The sequence below is a fragment of the Meriones unguiculatus genome, chromosome X (assembly GCF_030254825.1).
Source record: "Meriones unguiculatus strain TT.TT164.6M chromosome X, Bangor_MerUng_6.1, whole genome shotgun sequence".
In the NCBI taxonomy this organism is placed as follows: Eukaryota; Metazoa; Chordata; class Mammalia; order Rodentia; family Muridae; genus Meriones; species Meriones unguiculatus.
Window position 1 is genome coordinate 132,160,823 of NC_083369.1, and position 18,078 is coordinate 132,178,900.

At 37.2% G+C, this 18,078-nt stretch overlaps 1 protein-coding gene across 10 annotated transcripts in view; it reads left to right on the forward strand.

Annotated features, from left to right (window-relative positions):
- Positions 1-18,078, forward strand: part of Frmpd4 (FERM and PDZ domain containing 4) — a 727,289-nt gene that overhangs the window by 100,789 nt on the left and 608,422 nt on the right. Inside the window, exon 1 of one of the 10 annotated variants that reach the window (XM_060375725.1) lies at positions 3,207-3,228. The exons of the other annotated variants lie outside the window; for them this stretch is intronic. The gene's annotated coding sequence lies outside the window, so the exon portion shown is untranslated. Of the gene's footprint in view, positions 1-3,206; positions 3,229-18,078 lie in introns of those variants that run through there. 10 annotated transcript variants of the gene reach the window in all.

The window sequence follows — 18,078 nt, forward strand, 5'->3', positions numbered from 1 at the left end:
AGAACTCAATGTTCCTCTGGGGAGTACAATGCTATCTAGATTTTATATATTAGCAATAGCCAGCATATAATCACAAATTGCTTGATGGGTAAGAGAGGCACATAAGCAGAAATCTGTAATCAAGAAATGGAAAATTATGTTGATATCCAATAATTCCATGTTATTCACACATTAGTATTGGCTCAGAAAGAATATAAAAGAACAACTATAATGCGAATCTAAATATTGTAAGGAAAAGGATGAATATAATGGGTAAAAATATGAAGAATGACATGAGACAGAAATAAAAGTAAAACAAAAACCAGATGTGCTTGAGAATGTGCCTTAATTGTCTTTATTTGTCTGCATGTGTGCTACTGTGGTTTTAATCTTCAGCATTGCAAAAACAAAGAAAATTAGAAAACCTCTGAGAAAAAACACATTTTTAAAAATGAAATGAGAACTTTGGCATATTATTCTTATATTATCCCCAATGCTTTAATACCAAATAGTTAATTCTTTGTAGCTACTAATTTTTGATAAAGATCTTTATTCATTGACTTATATTTTCTCTTTCCAATCATATAAAATAGGCAGATAGTATGTTGCCATGGATAGTTTCTAACTTACAGTGGTTCAAATTACTATTTTAGAGTAGAATGAGAATAATAATCCTTTCAATAGAAACTCTATTGTAGATTTTGGTCTTGTCAGAGCTAAGGAGATGTGGCTTGAATAGTTGAGGTATTTGTTTGAAGTAGCCAAGGACATTTATGATAGCCTAGACTAAGCTATGAGTTAGGTCAAATGTATAGAAAAATTTTCAGTTTACAGTATGTTTATTGAGAATCTACCTCATGGTAAGATGAGGAGAATCTATGTAAATGAACATAATGTATAGTAGCAATGAATCCTCAGTAATTTTTAAAAGTAAGGCTCAGGGGCTTAAAGAGATGGCTCAGTGGTAAGAACACTTGTTGCTTTTTCAGAGAACCCAGGTTTGAATCTCAACACCCACATCACAAGTTACAACTATTTATAAGAGATCCAAGTCCTTCTCACTTCCATGGGTACCAGGTACCCATTTAAACAACCTTTTAAAAATACATTAAGGTTGATGTCTATGGTTTTGTTTTTATTTGTGGGTGTGTTGCTAGAGATGAAATGCATAAAGCACTTATATTTCTGGCCCTGACTTAGTGATTTTTTTAGAAGATTTGAAAAATTGTTTTACTTAAGCTTTCACTAAATACCAATACTTATTTACTATTTGTCTTTGAATTATAAAACGTAGAATCAGAAAAAAAATCATTATCTTTGAGGATTTTAGTTTGCAAAACTATGAATGCAATCGAAGAGAAAATCACAGTTTTAGAACTGGCTAACTGAAGTGAGCTTGTCTGGCTTATTTTAACTATTGGTTGTAAGAAGTATTCATGAGATTAGTGATCACAGTTAAAGTTTAATGGATTTTGTACTTCTAAAATTAGAACAGTCGCCAAAGTATACTTTTCAACCTTTTTGTGTTAGAACATTTGATTTTGAATCATATAAATTAAGTATAGCCAACCATAACAAATATTCCTTAAATGTCTGTAATATAGCACAAAGGTATTAATCTAAAAGTAAGTGTCCCATATTTTGTTTTTTAATAGTTTTAAATTAAAATGTATAAATTTGAGAGTAACACTAATTAGATTACCATTTTATGCTAGCTATTTGAAAGTGAAATTTTCCACATTAATATCATATACTGTAATAATTAATTTAACCACAATATCTGGAACACCTGGAATCTTGCAGAAGAAAAATCTATAGATACTTTATAAGTATACATTTTTTAAAATGCATCATAGACCATTGTTCTTGCCCATGTAAAATACTTGCTACATCCTCATTTAACCTAAATTGACAAACTGTCAGCTGAAATCATTTGCTATTGTGTGCATGGACTTCAATGTAGCAGGTGGGCTTGTAAAATTGGTGTTGGTGTATCCATAGATCCCAGTAAAATATTTGTAAAAGTTAGTCACGAATGCACTTTTGGTTGGAACTTTTCTGAGGAGAGGTTTCCTAAGTTTCAGATGAATTGTGGCCTTAATTCCCGAAAGCATGAGAACACTTACGAAATGTTTTTCCCTAAAGATGGGTGATCCCTTCCATTTTGTCCTTGTTTTCAGCTTTGAGTAACTGATGAAAACTCAGTTTATAGACATACCTGCAGAGGGTGACTTTCAGTGGCAAGGAAGGACTCACAGCTTAGTAAAGAAGATAGAAAGCTATTTTATTTTCTCGTTTCAACTAAATCATATTTTATTTTTCCCCTGCGGTGAATACTTGAATTTAACTGTGTTAGTGTAGCAAAAAGCATTTTTTTTTTCAACCCAAAAGAACCCAACATGCATTTTTCCTTTGAGGCAGTCTTTGTGAAAGTTTATCTCTTTTAAAAATTTTACTGGCCATTACCATAACAGGGAATAGTTATAACTAGTCAAATAAAGTCATGTTTTTACACTAACAGTTAGAAAAACAATGACTTAAAAAATATGCTGTAGGGAGTGGCATTTTATTGCTTGAAAATTTTCTTTTCTTATCCAGTTGAAAACTATATCAGTCATGTTTGATATGGTTGGTATGGTTGCACACACCTTTATTCCCAGTACCTGGGAGCCATGAAAAACTAGATTTGAGTTTGAGGCCATCCTGGTACAAAAAGCAAGTAAAGAGGACAGTGAAAGCTACACAGTAAGGTTATACCATTTAAAAAAATGTAAAAATGGTTTGGAGAGATGGTTTAGTGGTCCACAGTACTAAAGTTTCATTCCCAGTACCCACGTTGGTGGCACACCGCTTGTAACTGTAAGGAGATCTAGATTCTAGGTGATCTGATGCCCACTACTGGCATCCACAGGTTTGGCATACACATAGTGCATAGATACAGCCAAACACTCATATACGTAAAAACTACACAAATCTTGAAAAAAATGAAACACCAAAACTGTGTGAAATTTTTCTATTTTTGTTTTATTTAACATAAGTTGTATTAATAAACGTAAGATAAAGTATGATGTTCGCCTTCAAAAGAGTAAATAAATGAGGAAAACTGTCTAAAATCTACTCTAAATTGTAAAATGTATAAAAATAATAGGATTTTTGCTAGTGTTGAATGTAAAAGCTGTTCTTTTGTGTTTCCCTAGGCTGTTCTGAAGTAACAGCTGGTTTTCTTTGGCTGTTTACTGAAGTTGTGAGGTAGGAATTCCCCTGCAACATTAAGCCTATCAGTGTATTTTTACCCTGCACAATTTAAAAAAAAAAGATTTAAAATTCCTTTAACTTCATCCATAAAGAAATATAAAACGTGATGCAAAAAATAATGTGAATTTATGTATTAGTACATAATGTATTATTCAAACTACTTTTCTTTTGATTGACATGTAATTTAAAATTGGATTGCTGTCTTCCTGGTAGGCATACCTTGAGTTAAAGTGCTAAAGAACACAGGCTAGACAGCTAGCATGAAGTAGCAGAAGGCTGCTTGAATGAGAAAGGGTTCCTCAGACTGAGATGTCCTACATTCCACAGCTTTACATGAACGGGAGCATGCGCGCGCGCATGCGCGCACGTGTGTGTGTGTGTGTGTGTGTGTGTGTGTGTATGTGTGAAATCCATGTGTGTGTGTGTGTGTGTGTGTATGTGTGAAATCCATGTGTGTGTGTGTGTGTGTGTGTGTGTGTATGTGTGAAATCCATGTGTGTGTGTGTATGTGTGAAATCCTTTCTGAAATCATAAATATCTGCTTGACTAGAGAACCATAGTGAGCCTCTACTACCTTATTCTTAGCTATCAGGAGACTCTGGCAGAATAGAATAGACAGACAGGGAACATTAAAGGGACAGGAGAAAGGAACAACTTGTTTCGGGGGGGAACAGGTACACAATGCTCCCTGGTGGAGAGTCAAGAATTTGGACACAACTGACAGATTAACAACAGCTGTGCATACTGCCTTATGTAGAGACAAGGAGTTCCTGTCTGAGACTGATTTCAATCAAGAGTCTGAAAACAGCTAGTGAGCCATGCTTTAGGCCAAAACCTTTGAGTTTTATCCATCAATGCTTTTGATGAAACATGTGCACTACACCTCATAAATGAATGTGCTATTTCATTTGTAAAAGAAATTTCTTTAAGAGAAGTAAACTAATTTATGTTTTATTTACTTGTTTTAAAAATTTGTTTTCATATATGTTATCTTTGATTACATTTTCCCCATATGTCCCCCTTACCTCTCTCCAAATTCATTCTTCTTTCCAACAAGTGTCTGTCCTACTTTTATGTCTCTCTTGTTTTTTTTTTCCCATTTGTTTATTTATTTCTTTATTTATTTTTTGTAGTCCACCGCAATTAATGTGTTGCTTGCATGAACATGTGTCGGTGGTTATTTACCAGAGTATAGGTAACTCACTGGTGGCCATACCATAAACAAATGACTCCATTTTCCCAGCAACCTCCAGAATGGGTGGGGCCACATGAGCCCCTTCATCATCTATAACGGTCTGTTGGTAGGCCAACTCTTATACAGGTCATGTTCAGGTGACCACTGCTATGAGTTCATGTCAGCCACATCATGTCTATTGAGCAGTATTTCAAAGTGCTCTTCTCTAAACTTCATCTCTTACTTTCTTTTTGCTCCCTTTTCCTTGGTGCACCTTCACCCTTAGAGGAGAGAATATAGATGCACTGCTAAGGGCTGAGCACACAATAATCATATACTCTCAGCACTTTGACCCACTATGAGTCTCTGCATTAATAGTCACTGCAAACAGGAGTTTCCTTGATCAAGACTGAGATGAGCACTAATTGGTCTGATCACTGGCTCTCTTCTGCCACTGAAAATTCCTTTTATTTTAAACTTTGCTTTGATCTTTGAATCTGTTTGTAGCTCATACCCATTACATAATGTAACTTCAAAAGTCGTAAGCACATCTGTAGTACACATGCACACACAAACACACATACATAACTATTGTCAAAACATTTATGTATATCTCTCTCTTGAGAAGTTGTCATCTACTCATTGGGTAAATCCTGTCCTTTTTCTTTTTCCTACATATTTACTTTGTGTAAAAGCACATGTGTGTATGTAGAACAACCTGTTCCCCCCAAACAAGTTGTTCCTCTCTCCTGTCCCTTTAATGTTCCCTGTCTGTCTATTCTATTCTGCCAGAGTCTCCTGATAGCTAAGAATAAGGTAGTAGAGGCTCACTATGGTTCTCTAGTCAAGCAGGTATCTATGATTTCAGAAAGGATTTCACACACACACACACACACACACACACACACACACACACACACACACGTTCATGGAAATGTTTCATTTCTCTACTACCTGTATCTTCAGGATTGAGCCCAAATTGACAAGCTTAGTAGCAGTAGGTCCCTAATATAAAACCACTTCGAAGGTACTGTCCTTTATAATATACCCCTTTGCTTCATAATGACTCATATCCAACATCTTATCTGAAGCATAAGCCAAGAGCCAACCTATACCTGACTGGACATCCTGGAACAACTCCCTAGGCTTCATTGCCAGACCTATTGTGCTTGGAACCCTTCATTTTGCACTTCTCTAACACTTCATTTAGCCCTCTGATCAGTTAAATTTCCTCCTTATAATGATTAGGTTTAATAGTCAACTTGAACTTGACACAGTCTAGAATCACTTAGGTAGATAGTCTCAAAGAGGACTATTCTAGATCACATTGGCCCGGGTACAATACGTGTCTTTGTGGGAGAGAGTAGTCATTGTCTTCTTAGTGTAGGAATGATGTGGAAGTAATGATGTCAAAAGACTCATCTTAAAAGTGACCAGCATAATTTTCTGGTTTTGGGTCCTGGACTGTGTGTGTGTGTGTGTATAAAACATAACACATATATTATGTGCATATATATAAATATATTGATTGAGCATAAGCATGCATGTATACATTCTCTCTCTGTCATTGAATGTGACTAGCTGCTTTGACTTCTCCCAAAATGATGGACTGTAACCTTGAATTGTAAGTTGAATAAGTCCTTTTCCACCAAGTTGCTCTTGACAGGCTATTTTATCATAGGCACAGAAAAGGAAACTAGGGTACTACCTATATACCCTACCCCAACCTCTCTAAACATTTCCTGACCCTACTTTGTTTCAGATTCTCTGTTAAGCATGGAGTGGAAGTGCAGATTTAGGACAAAATTTGACCCTGACTAAATTGACCATTTTCCTGAGAGGTCAGAAATAGAATGGCAGGCTTGTCTAGAATACTGCCATCAGGGTACCTTCTCTGATTGGAGAACAAGATGTAGATTTGCAAAGAAGGCTGACTAGGCAGAAAAGATGAGCAAGGGATGTCTCATCTTGCCAAGAAAGCAAGAAGGAGTGTCTTATCATTTATTTGAAACCAGCCTGGCAGTGTTCCCAGTAGGCAGGCAACACTGGTATTCTGTGGTTCTCATGAGTTAGTACAGAAAATCTACAGACCACCCAGGCACCATAAGAAAGGGAGAAAAGACAACCAGACACCCTGGGCTTTGAATTTAGATGTATGAAACAAAAACTGACAACCTTAACATTCACTAGATTTAAAGAGGTAATACTGAATGGTAAGTTATATTTTAAAATATCAAACAGTGAAATGTTAAACTTTCCCAAAATATGAAGGTTTTAAAATGTCAAAACTAGGCATTTAAAAAATGTGCAGATATAATTTCAAAGTGACAAAATTAAATAGACTGTCTCTCCGAAAGATACTTTTGTTAAGATGAAATGGTGTTTGAATTCAGTGGATGATTGTTCATTGCTCTGGCATTTATATCCCATTCTTTGTAAGGACTTGGTTGCAACAGCTTTATGGCATCTGCCAGTTGGACTGAGTGGTGTTTTATAGCTCTTCCTAACAGGATGGGATACACTATAGCTTGGATTCTCTGAAATTTCTTTGATAAGCAACACTATAAGGACCCAGAAAGAAAATGATCATGTATAAGACTGGGCATAACAGCTCAAATCTTCTTCAGACTTAGCTGTGTCTCCTGCTTGCTCTGTCTGGGTTCCTGTATGTAACCTTTTCTTGCTTTGCCACCTTTGGCTATACCTATAGGTCTGTTTTCCAGCCAGTGCTCAGTTTGATGTCTGGAGAGAAACCTCGCATATGGCAAAGGCTGTTTATATTAGCTTGGCTTTTCATTTCATATTTACTTCATTTGAGTTAGACTTGTAAAAACAGTGATATATTACATGTTTGAAATTCTGTATATGATTTATCCAAACACACATACACACAGAGAGACAGAGAGAGAAAGAGGGAGAGAGAGAGAAATAGAGGGAGGGAGGGAGAGAGAAAGAGAATGAAAGAAATATCACAAAGCCCAGATTGAACTTGAATTTTCATTATGTAGCTGAGGATGACCTTGAATGCCTGATCCACCTCCTGTCTACTTCTCAAGTAATGGGATCAAAACAGTTTGTCACTGCACCTGGTCTTCCTTCTATTTTAAATAAAGTAAATTAAGAACTTTTAAACGTAGTATTTTTAAATGTACTAAATTAAGTATTTTTAAATGTAGTAAAATTAATGCCCTTTGTGGTATTTGTTCTGTTTTGTTTTTAAACTAGTATTTAATTCTTTCAAATCAAATAAATTCTATTTTCTTTTAAATAACCAGATATAACTTCATGTTCTATTTAATTTACTTTTATTAATTACAGTTTATTCACTTTTTATCCCAGCTGTAGCCCCCTCCCTCTTCCCCTCCCAATCGCACCCTTCCTCCCACATCTACTCTCATGCCCCTCCCCAAGTCCACAGATAGGGGAGGTCCTCCTCCCCTTCCCTCTGACCCCAGCCTATCAGGTCTCATACAGGACTGGCTGCATTGTCATCCTCTGTGGCCTGGCAAGGTTGCAAAAGAGCCAGCCACCAAGTTCTTGCCAGAGACAGTTCCCTCTCCCATTACCAGGGAACCCACTTGGAGACTGAGCTGCCCTGGGCTACATCTGGGCAGGAGTTCAAGGTCATCTCCATACCTGGTCCTTGGTTGGAGTATCAGTCTCAGAAAAGTCCCTTGTGCCCAGACATTTTGGTTCTGTTGCTCTCCTTGTTGAGCTCCTGTCCCATTCTGGTCCCTTTATCTCCCTCTTCCTTCACAAGATTCCCTGCTTTCTGCCCAAAGGTTGGCTATGAGTCTCAACATCTGTTTTGATACCCTGCCTCTGTGGTAGGTTCCTGTCCTGTTCTCTGTTTTCTCCCCCTTTAGATGGCCTTCCTTTTGGTCTTTCTGACTGAGGATTGATCATCTAAATCCAAATTAGCCTGAAATTTCACTTTACACCCATCAGAATGGCTAAGATAAAAAAAAAAAAAAAAAAAAAAAAAACTCATGTAACAATACACGCTGGAGAGGATGTGGAGAAAGGGGAACCCTCCTTCACTGTTGGTGGGAATGTAACCTTATACAGCCACTTTGGAAATCACTCTTGCACTTTCTCAGAAAATTAGGAATAGCACTTCTTCAAGATCCAGCTATACCACTCCTAGGCATATAGCCAAAATATTCTCAAGTACACAACAAGGACATTTGCTCAACCATGTTCATAACAGCTTTATGCATAATAGCCAGAACCTGGAAACAACCCAGAGGTCCCTCAGTTGAGGAATGGATACAGAAATTGTGGTTCCTTTTGCACAATGGAATACTACTCAGCAATCAAAAACAAGGAAATCATGAAATTTGCAGGCAAATGGTGGGATCTAGAAAAGATCATCCTGAGTGAGGTATCCCAGAAGCAGAAAGACACACATTGTCTATACTCACTTATAAGTGGATATTAGACATATAATGTAGGCTAAACATACTAAAATTTGTACACCTAGGGAAACTAAGCAGACATAACTTTCAAAGGTAGCTAGTGTTGTGAAATATTTTATACTGTAGCTATACATTTAATATCTTTTCCTTTGATATAGTTCCAGTGATATGATAGAACTTCTTAATATGCATATCTATCACCACACAGCATGGGAGTATATTGGCAAAAACAAGAGGCTTACTACAGATTTGAGGATAGCATGGGCTACACAGGAAAAAACATGATGTGTTAAACTCCCAGAGCAGACAAGCTCCCCATGAAATGTTCGAAATTCTGTTTAAGCTCATCAGTTTTCTTATTCTCTTCAGCTTAGTACCAAGACTAATATGTCAAAGTATGATAAATCCATTACAGAAAGATTATTCATATACTTAACTCAAAATGAGTAGTTCTGTCAGTTTGTGTTCTTTCAATTGTTTACATAATGTTAAGTATTTCCAATGTTAAGCTATTCATCACCGTAGTAGAAACTTGCTGTTCCTTTCCTATGACCTCCTATGTCTTTTCTTTCCTTCTACAAAATAGGCCTTGGCAATATTCCTCTATATAAGGCAAGATATTAAATATTTTGCAGCCTCCCATATAAGAGTCCCTGTAACATTTTGATTTTATTGTTGTTGTTTTTCCCTTTAAGTTTTCTTTATGTAGACCTGGCTTTCCTGGAACTGGCTATGTAGACCTTGCATTGAATTAGCTAAGTAGTCTGGCCTTGAACTGGCAGAGATCTGCCTGCCTCTCCTTCAGAGTGCTGGAATTAAAAGTATGTGCCACTACACCAGGATATGTTTGTAACTTTAATTATTTTTTTATTATCCTGTGTGTTTATGATTTTTTTAATTTCAGGTTTGTGCATGTTTGCTTTCATATAAACATGCTGCAGGTGAATACAATGGCCTCAGAAGGTAGAAGAAGGTATTACAGGTGGTTGAAAGCTGACATATGGCTACTAGGTACTGAGCCCAGATCCTCTGTAAGACCTGGTGGACATCTTTTAACCACTGGCCAACTTTTCAGCCTCTGTCATTAAAAATAGATACTCACATAAAAATATAAATAAACTCGGGTAACCTCCTGTCTGGCTATACACACATAAACACACGGTGCAGGGGTGGGGAGAGGTGGGGGAGGGGGAGGGAGAGAAAGAGTATTATGTACCTCAGACTGAGCTTAAATTTTCATTAATTTAGTACAAAGTGGAGATATAAATGTTTCTTGAGAGTGTATAATTATTTGGCTCAGCAATATTAATGTTAAATTTTTTGTTTACATTTGCCTATGATTTCTTATTTCACCAAACTAAGTCCTTTTTCATTAACATAGAAGTTAAAGATGCAGAGAAGCACAGTCATACATTAGGAAGAGCTTGAAAATCTTATGAAGAGGAGGAGGAAGGTTTGTAGGAACCAGAGAGGTCAAAGATTCTTCAAAATTAATTACCCTCGACCCATAGGGGCATGCAGAGACTGAACCACCAACCAGAGCATCCATGGATGGTTCTAGGTCCCCACCCCCTGACATATGTAACAGATGTACAGCTTCGTCCTCATGTTGTACCTCTTAACAGCAGCAGTAGGGGCTGTCTCTGACTCTGTTGCCTGCCTTTGGATTCCTTTTCTGTAACTGGATACCCTTATCTAGTCTCAATCTAAGAAGATGGGCCCAGTCCTATTTGGTATGCCAAGACAGGTTGATATTCATGGGAAGTCTCACCTTCTTAGAGAAGAAGGGGGGGGGGCACAGGGGGAGAGAAGTAGAGAAATGAGGTGAGATGGAAGACAGGAAGGAGAGGAGGAAGGTTGAGCCAGAGGGACTGGGAGGAGAGAAGGGAGGAGAACTTCCTACCTGGGATGAAAAATAAATAATGAAAAAGTTAGAAATTAGTTAAAACCCACAGCTTGTTGGGTAGTGTGGAGTTGAAGTTTTTTGACTTTGTAGTTCTTGGAAGCTGGCAGTTTTTAAATATAATAGTTTTTATTCTTAAATTAGCATGCAATGTATCAGATTGTATTATATCGTTTTTAGAGCAAAAGTGTTTAGTAAATTCTCCTGCTCCCTCAGCTTCCTAAATCTGCTACTCCTAACCATTCCTTCTAACACCCTTGTTTTCTTTTCTTCTTTCATGTCTCAGGTGTGTTTCTCCCCACCCTATACTTTCCTATTACCTGCTTATACCCTCTATTTCTTTTCTTTTTTTTTAAATACGTTTTAAATGCATTTCATCCATACTCACACTACAGACATATACTTATATAAAAATATATATGCAAAGGTGTATGCATTACAGGTTAGGGAGTGCAAACGAGAGGTGACATGCAGCTTTTAACTTTCTGAGTTTAGGAGTAAATAACAATTTTGGAGTCACTCCCTTCTAATCACTGGCTTTTTAAAATAGGAAATGAACCACCTAAGAAATTCTTACTCAGTCCAGCAAGATACATTCTTCTACCATGTAATCATAATTTTTAAATTCTTTTTTACTGCTATAAAATAGAGTAATAAAATTGTTATTGCTGTATTTTATGTTTACAGGTGTTTTGCCTAAATATCTGTCTGTGCACCATATGCTATATATCTTTATGCACAGAAACCAAAATAGATCTTCAGGAACTGGAATGACAGAAAGATGTAAACTGCAATTTGAGTGCTAGGAACTAAACCTGGGAATTCTGGAAGAGTAGCCACTGATCATAGACACTGAGCCATCCTCCCAGCCCTGTTTTTTATATTAATTTCAGTTTATTCATTTTGTGTTTCAGCTGTAGCCCCCTCCCTCATTCCCTCCCAAACCCACCTTCCCTGACATCCTCCCATGCCCCTCTCCAAGTCCACTGATAGGGGAGGACCTCCTCCCCTTCCAGCTGAACTTAGCCTATAAGTTCTCATCGGGACTGTATGCATTGTCCTCTTCTGTAGCCTGGCAAGGCTACTCGCCCATCAGGGGATATTGATCAAAGAGCCTGCCAATGAGTTCATGTTAGAGACAGTCCCTGTTCTCCTTAGACACTTGGACACTTGGACACTTGATCCAAACATGTAGACACTCTTTCCAGGTGATCAAGGCTGTGTCAGTTGGCAATTAAAATCAACTATCACACACTGTTGAATGTCATCTAATCGACAAATAGCCATGGCTACAAACAGAATAGATAGATAGGTAGATAGATAGATAGATAGATAGATAGATAGATAGATAGATAGATAGATAAATAGATAGATGATATATATATATATATATATATTGTTCATAAGGAAGCCAAGAAAAGAGTCAAAGGAAATCTCAGAGGAAAAAAGTGATTTTGAAAAACAAAACAAACAAAAATAAAAAATAAAACTAGGACTCTAAAATAGTTTTTAGTAGAGATTGTGTTATGGTAAATGTCATTTTTTAACTCTTGATGGTTCCAAGGGTCCATAAGAGGTATTGGGATTCATATAATAACACATTCCACCTTCTACAATAATGAATTGATGGGGCAGTATGTATTCTTTACAAGTCATTTATTTTTTCTTTTTTTTTAAAAAAATATTTTTATTTTCCTCACAATTTATTCATTATATATCTCGAGTGAAGTCCTCTCCTTCAATTCTTCCTAGTTCCACCTGCCTTCCCTCTTCCCACCATACCCTTCCCTTAGTCCACTAAAAGGCAGATTTCTCCTTCTCTGCCATCTACCCATAGTTTATCAAATCTCATCAGGATTGCCTGGATCCTCTTGCTCTGTGGCCTAACAAGACCGCATCAACAGTGGCAAGTGATCAAAGAGCAGACAATTGAGTTCATGACAGAGGCAACCCCTGCTCTCTTTACTTGGGAACCCACATGGAGACTAAGCTGCCAGTCAGGTACATCTGAGCAGGGCTTCTAAATCCTCTCTGTGCATGGTGCTTGGCTGGTGAATCAGACTATGCAGGACACCCTGGGTTCAGATATTTTAATTTTGTTGATCTCCTGTCCTCTCCATGTCCTTCTATCCTACTACCCTTTCTTCCATAAGACTCCCTTTTAGTCTGCCCAAAATTGGGCTGTGAGTCTTAGCATCTGCTTTGATCTCCTGTTGGGTGGAACCTTTCAGAGGACCCTTTATAGTAATCTCCCTTCCTGTTGCTACTCTTCCATTTCTGGTGTCTATCCTGTTCTGTTTGCCATTCTGAATGAGATTTAAGCATACTCTCAAGTGTCTTACTTAGTGTTTAGCTTCTTTGGGTATGGAGATTTTAGTATGACTATCCTATATTATAAGGCTAATATCCACTTATAGGTGAGTGTATACCATTCCTATCTTTCTGTTTCTAGGTTACCTCACAGGATGATATTTTCTAGTTTCATCCATTTGCATGCAAATTTCATGATTTCCTTGTTTTTAATTGCTGAGTAGTACTCCACTGTGTAAATGTACCACAATTTCTGCATCCATTCCTACACTGAGGGTCACTGAATAACACAAATCCCAGACTAGCTAAACAGTGCTCTAAAATAAAAGATCTTCTGGAGGTACCTTCATCCCCAATCTCAAGCTATACTATAGAGTAACTGTAATAAAAACTGCATGATACTGGCATAGAAACAGACTGGTGAATCAATGAACTCAAATCAAAGACCCACAAATAAACCTACTCACCTATGGACACCAGATTTTTGACAAAGATGCAAAAACCATACAATGGAAAAAAAGACAGCATTTTCAACAAATGGTGCTGGTCTAACTGGATGTCTACATGTAAAAAAAAACTGGAAGTAGACCCATATTTATCACCCTACACAAAATTAAAGTCCAAGTGGATCAAAGACATCAACATAAAACCAGATGAATTAAATCTGTTGGAAGAAAAAGTGGGAAAGAACCTTGAACTCATTGTCACAGGAGATAATTTCCTGAACAGAACACCAACAGCTTATACTCTTTTATCTACAATTAATAAATGGGACCTCATGAAACCAAAAAGCTTCTGTAAAGCAAAGCACACTGTCAACAGAACAAAATGACAGCCTACAGAATGGGAAAAATTCTTCATCAACCCTATATCTGATAAAAGGCTAATGTCCAGAATATATAAAGAACTCAAGACATTAGACACCAAGAAACCAAATAATCCAATTAAAAATGGGGTATAGGGATAAACAGACAATTCTTAACAGAGGAATATTGAATGGCAGAGAAGCACTTAAAGAAATGCACCACATCCTTAGTATCAGGGAAATGAAAATCAAAACAAATCTTAGATTCCATATTGCACCTATCAAAATGGATAAGATCAAAAACTCAAGTGACAACACATGCTGGAGAGGATGTGGAGAAAGGGGAACCCTCCTCCATTGCTAGTGGGAATGTAAACTTGTACAAGCACTTTGGAAATCAATCTGGTGCTTTCTCAAAAAATTGGGAATAGCGCTACCTCATGATACAGCTATACCACTCCTGGACATATACCCCAAAGATGCCCCACTATTCAACAAGAACATTTGCTCAACTATGTTCATAGCAACTTAATTCATCATTGCCAGAATCTGGAAAATCATTCTTATAAAACCCATGTGAATTATATGAGAATTTGCTCGATAAATCACTTTAAAATAATAAATCTGTAATCCATTATTTATATTTATATTTTTGTCATATTTCCAAATATTTATATTTTCCTCATTTTGTAATAATTATTATATAATATTTTAACTTATTAACATGGACATGAATGAACAGTCCCTACACGAATTATTTTAGATATAGATATATTTTTGCAAGTCTGTATTTATAGGTCTATGTATATTATAGAATACAAGTACTACAAGGCTCCATGTTGAATATTATTAATATTCAAACTTTTCTAGACCTTTAAAGTGGCCGTTTTCTTTATTGTGGGAGTAAATGAATTTTTGTTCAGTAAAGTTTCTTTTACTCTATGATCCAGGGATTTTTATGAAGTGCATTCATTACAATCAATCATAAGATTGAGTAAGAAGGATTTTACTGATGTGTAAGGGTTTAAGAGCACTTGCTACTCTTGCAGAGGATGCTGGTTTGGTTCCCAGAACCCACAGATCAGCTCATAATTGTCCATAACTTCAGTTCAAGAATATTCAGTACCCTCTCTGGTCTCCTGAGGTACCAGACATGCATGTGATGCATAGACATACATGTTGGCAAAATGCCTAAACACATACAATAAAATAAATCTTGAAAAAATATTCAGGAAGAAACTTGTTATATAAAACTTAAATATCAGCCTCCAATTCCCTCTATCGTTCTCTTACCACTGGCTGCTCATTCTGTTTGGCTACAGTAAAAACTATAAAAGAAAAGTCAAAATGCAAACATTCACCAGGCTTAGTATTAGTACTGTTTCCAGAGAAAAGTTCAAATCCACTTTCTTCCCAATTCATGCTTTGTACCCGTCATGATAGAGTGCCCCCTTTTACTGCCTTTTTCTTTTTCTTTTTTTTTTTTGCTGCACTACTCATCTTTTAAAAAAATTATTTTTATTAATTACAGTTTATTCACTTTGTATCCGAGCTGTATCCTCCTCCCTTGTCCCCTCCCAATATCACCCTCCCTCCTTCTTCTCCTCCCTTGCCCCTCCCCAAGTACACTGATAGAGGAGGTCCTCTTCCCCTTCCATCTGACTCTAATCTATCTGGTCTCATCAGGACTGGCTGCATTGTCTTCCTCTCCACAGGTTATCAACAGAACCACAGTGGTCTTTTCTGAGACTAATACTCCAACCAAAGACCATGCATGAAGAAAACCTAGAACCCCTGCAAAGATTTAGATCATGGCAACTCAGTGTCCAGTTGGTTCCCTAGTAATGGGAACAGGAACTGTCTCTGACATGAACTCAGTGGCTGGCTTTTTGATCACCTCCCCTTGAGGGGGAACAGCCTTACCAGGCTACTGCCATATTTTTAAGACTAGGGAATGGGTATAGAAACTAAACTAATGTTTATCCTGTTTGTGCTTCGAATGAGGAATAAGCATCTTCCCTAGGGTCCTCCTTGTTGCTTAGCTTCTTTAGGACTATAAATTTTAGTACAGAAAAAGAGGATCCCGACAGTACTGATGAGACCTATTATGCTAGGGTCAGATAGTAGGGGAGAAGGACCTCCCCTGTCAGTAGACTAGGGGAGAGACATAGTAGGGGAATAGGGAGGGAGAGTAGGACTGGGTATATATGAGAGAGGGGGGTACAACTGAGATAGAAGGTGAATAAATTTTAATAATAATAATGGTAATAATAAAGGAAAAAGAAACTAAACTGGGAATCTCAACACACTGTAAGCAAGTGCTTTATCTCTGGCATAAGTCTCCAGGCCATCTTGCCATAATCCTCATGTTTGTCTCATCTGCTTTATTTCTGGCCTTACTCGCTCAGTTATTCTCAACAAAAAGAGTGACAGACATTAGAATAGTGCTTATTGTGTGCTAGGTGTCTGAGCCCTTCACATGTACTTTAATCTTTGCAGTGACCTAAAATATAAGCAATTTTGTTACTCTATATTTTTGTATGAATGAAGGAATTGAGATACAGAAAATTTAACTGTGTTGCACAAGGATTGATCCATAGGCTATATGATTACCTACCAAGCCATACAGTATGTACATGCTTTATTTTGCATCTAGAGTAGTTGCTAATATTTCTAGAATAGTACGAAGTTTAATTTTTAGATGAAATATTAGGGCAGCTTTTCCTTTGTCTAGAAGAGAGAAGAAAAATTACATTCTATAGGACAGACTTGTCCTCTGTCCTTGCTTTTATAAATAGTCTGATTGATACATAGGACAGCATTTCCACATACATTGTATTGTTGTAGCACAACAATAGAGTGCGATAAATTTGATCAAGACCACATGGTTTAAAAAGCCCCAAATACTTATTGCCCACCCTGTCTACCCCCCTTTCCTTTTCCCCCCTCCCTTCCATTGTTTTTAGTTACTAGGGATTAAACTCAAGACCTTGCACATGCCAGGAAGTGCTGTACATGCCCAGCAAATGTTTAAGCAGGTGACATTATGCTTCCTCTAGGGTTCACACATAGAACATTCTGTGGGAGACACACATGATGACTATTCCACTATAACCCCCTCTCTCTTACACACATAAACCCATACACACATCCACATAGACACAGAGAGAGACTAAATTTCCTAAGCCATTGGGTAGAGTGCAATTTCTCACTCCAGTAACTGAAACTGCATGCCTAGAATGGAAGCTATGTGGAGGCTTCAGGTCTCAGTTCATGCCCTGAGAAAGAGTCAAACAACTGGGTGAGGGGTCACATCTTTCCAAAGAGCCCCAGAAGCTACACAGTGTTACTTCAGCACAAGGTTCATCCCAAGTGCAACCTAGATACCACAACAAATGGGTCACATTATAGGAAGAGTGGCTGGGGTGGAACATAAAGCAATGTGACTCTCTTTGACATGAAAACTCTACCACTACACCCTCCTCCTAGCTATCATACTAAATCTCATCCTGTCTGCCTAGATACTAAACCTGGAAACTCACAGGTTAAAAAATATTGTCCTGTCTAACCTCATTTTTGAAATCTTGCGGATCCGCATATCCAGAAGTCACCTTTCATTTCACTGTTCTCTTATCTTTTGTTAGTAGAAAACATCACATTTTATTTGAGATCTCGAGGAATACTTCCATCTTCAAACTTGGTTCCATCTGTGTGGGTTATTACAAATGTATTTGTTGGCTTGTTTGTTTTCTTGAGTGAGTCAAACTTTGTGATCTGAAAGTAGCTTCCTTTTCTCCCACAATCTAAGCAGGACCTCCACTCAGTCTTGCACACATAAATATAGGTATCTATTTATACCTATGTGTTGTAGGTATTTTAGGAAGATAGACAATAGTATGATTCCTTATAATTTTATCAGATACTTTTTCTGTTATTTTATTCTCTCCTTTCTTCTATATTTACCTCCTTCCTCCCTAAATAAAACCTCCCTAATTGCCCCCATTTTCTTATCAGATCATTTGTATCCTGCTATTTCTTTCTCTATTGCTCCCTCACTTCTATCTCTAGTGAAGGTCCATTTTTACTTTCCAGGATATGTATTCACATGTGAAGATTTGGAGCTAGAAGCGTCAGATGAAAGAGAACATTTGATGTTAGTCTTTAGGGGCTCAGTTACCTCACTCAATATAATCTTTTCTGGTTCTATTTACCTGAAAAGTTGATTATTTTATTT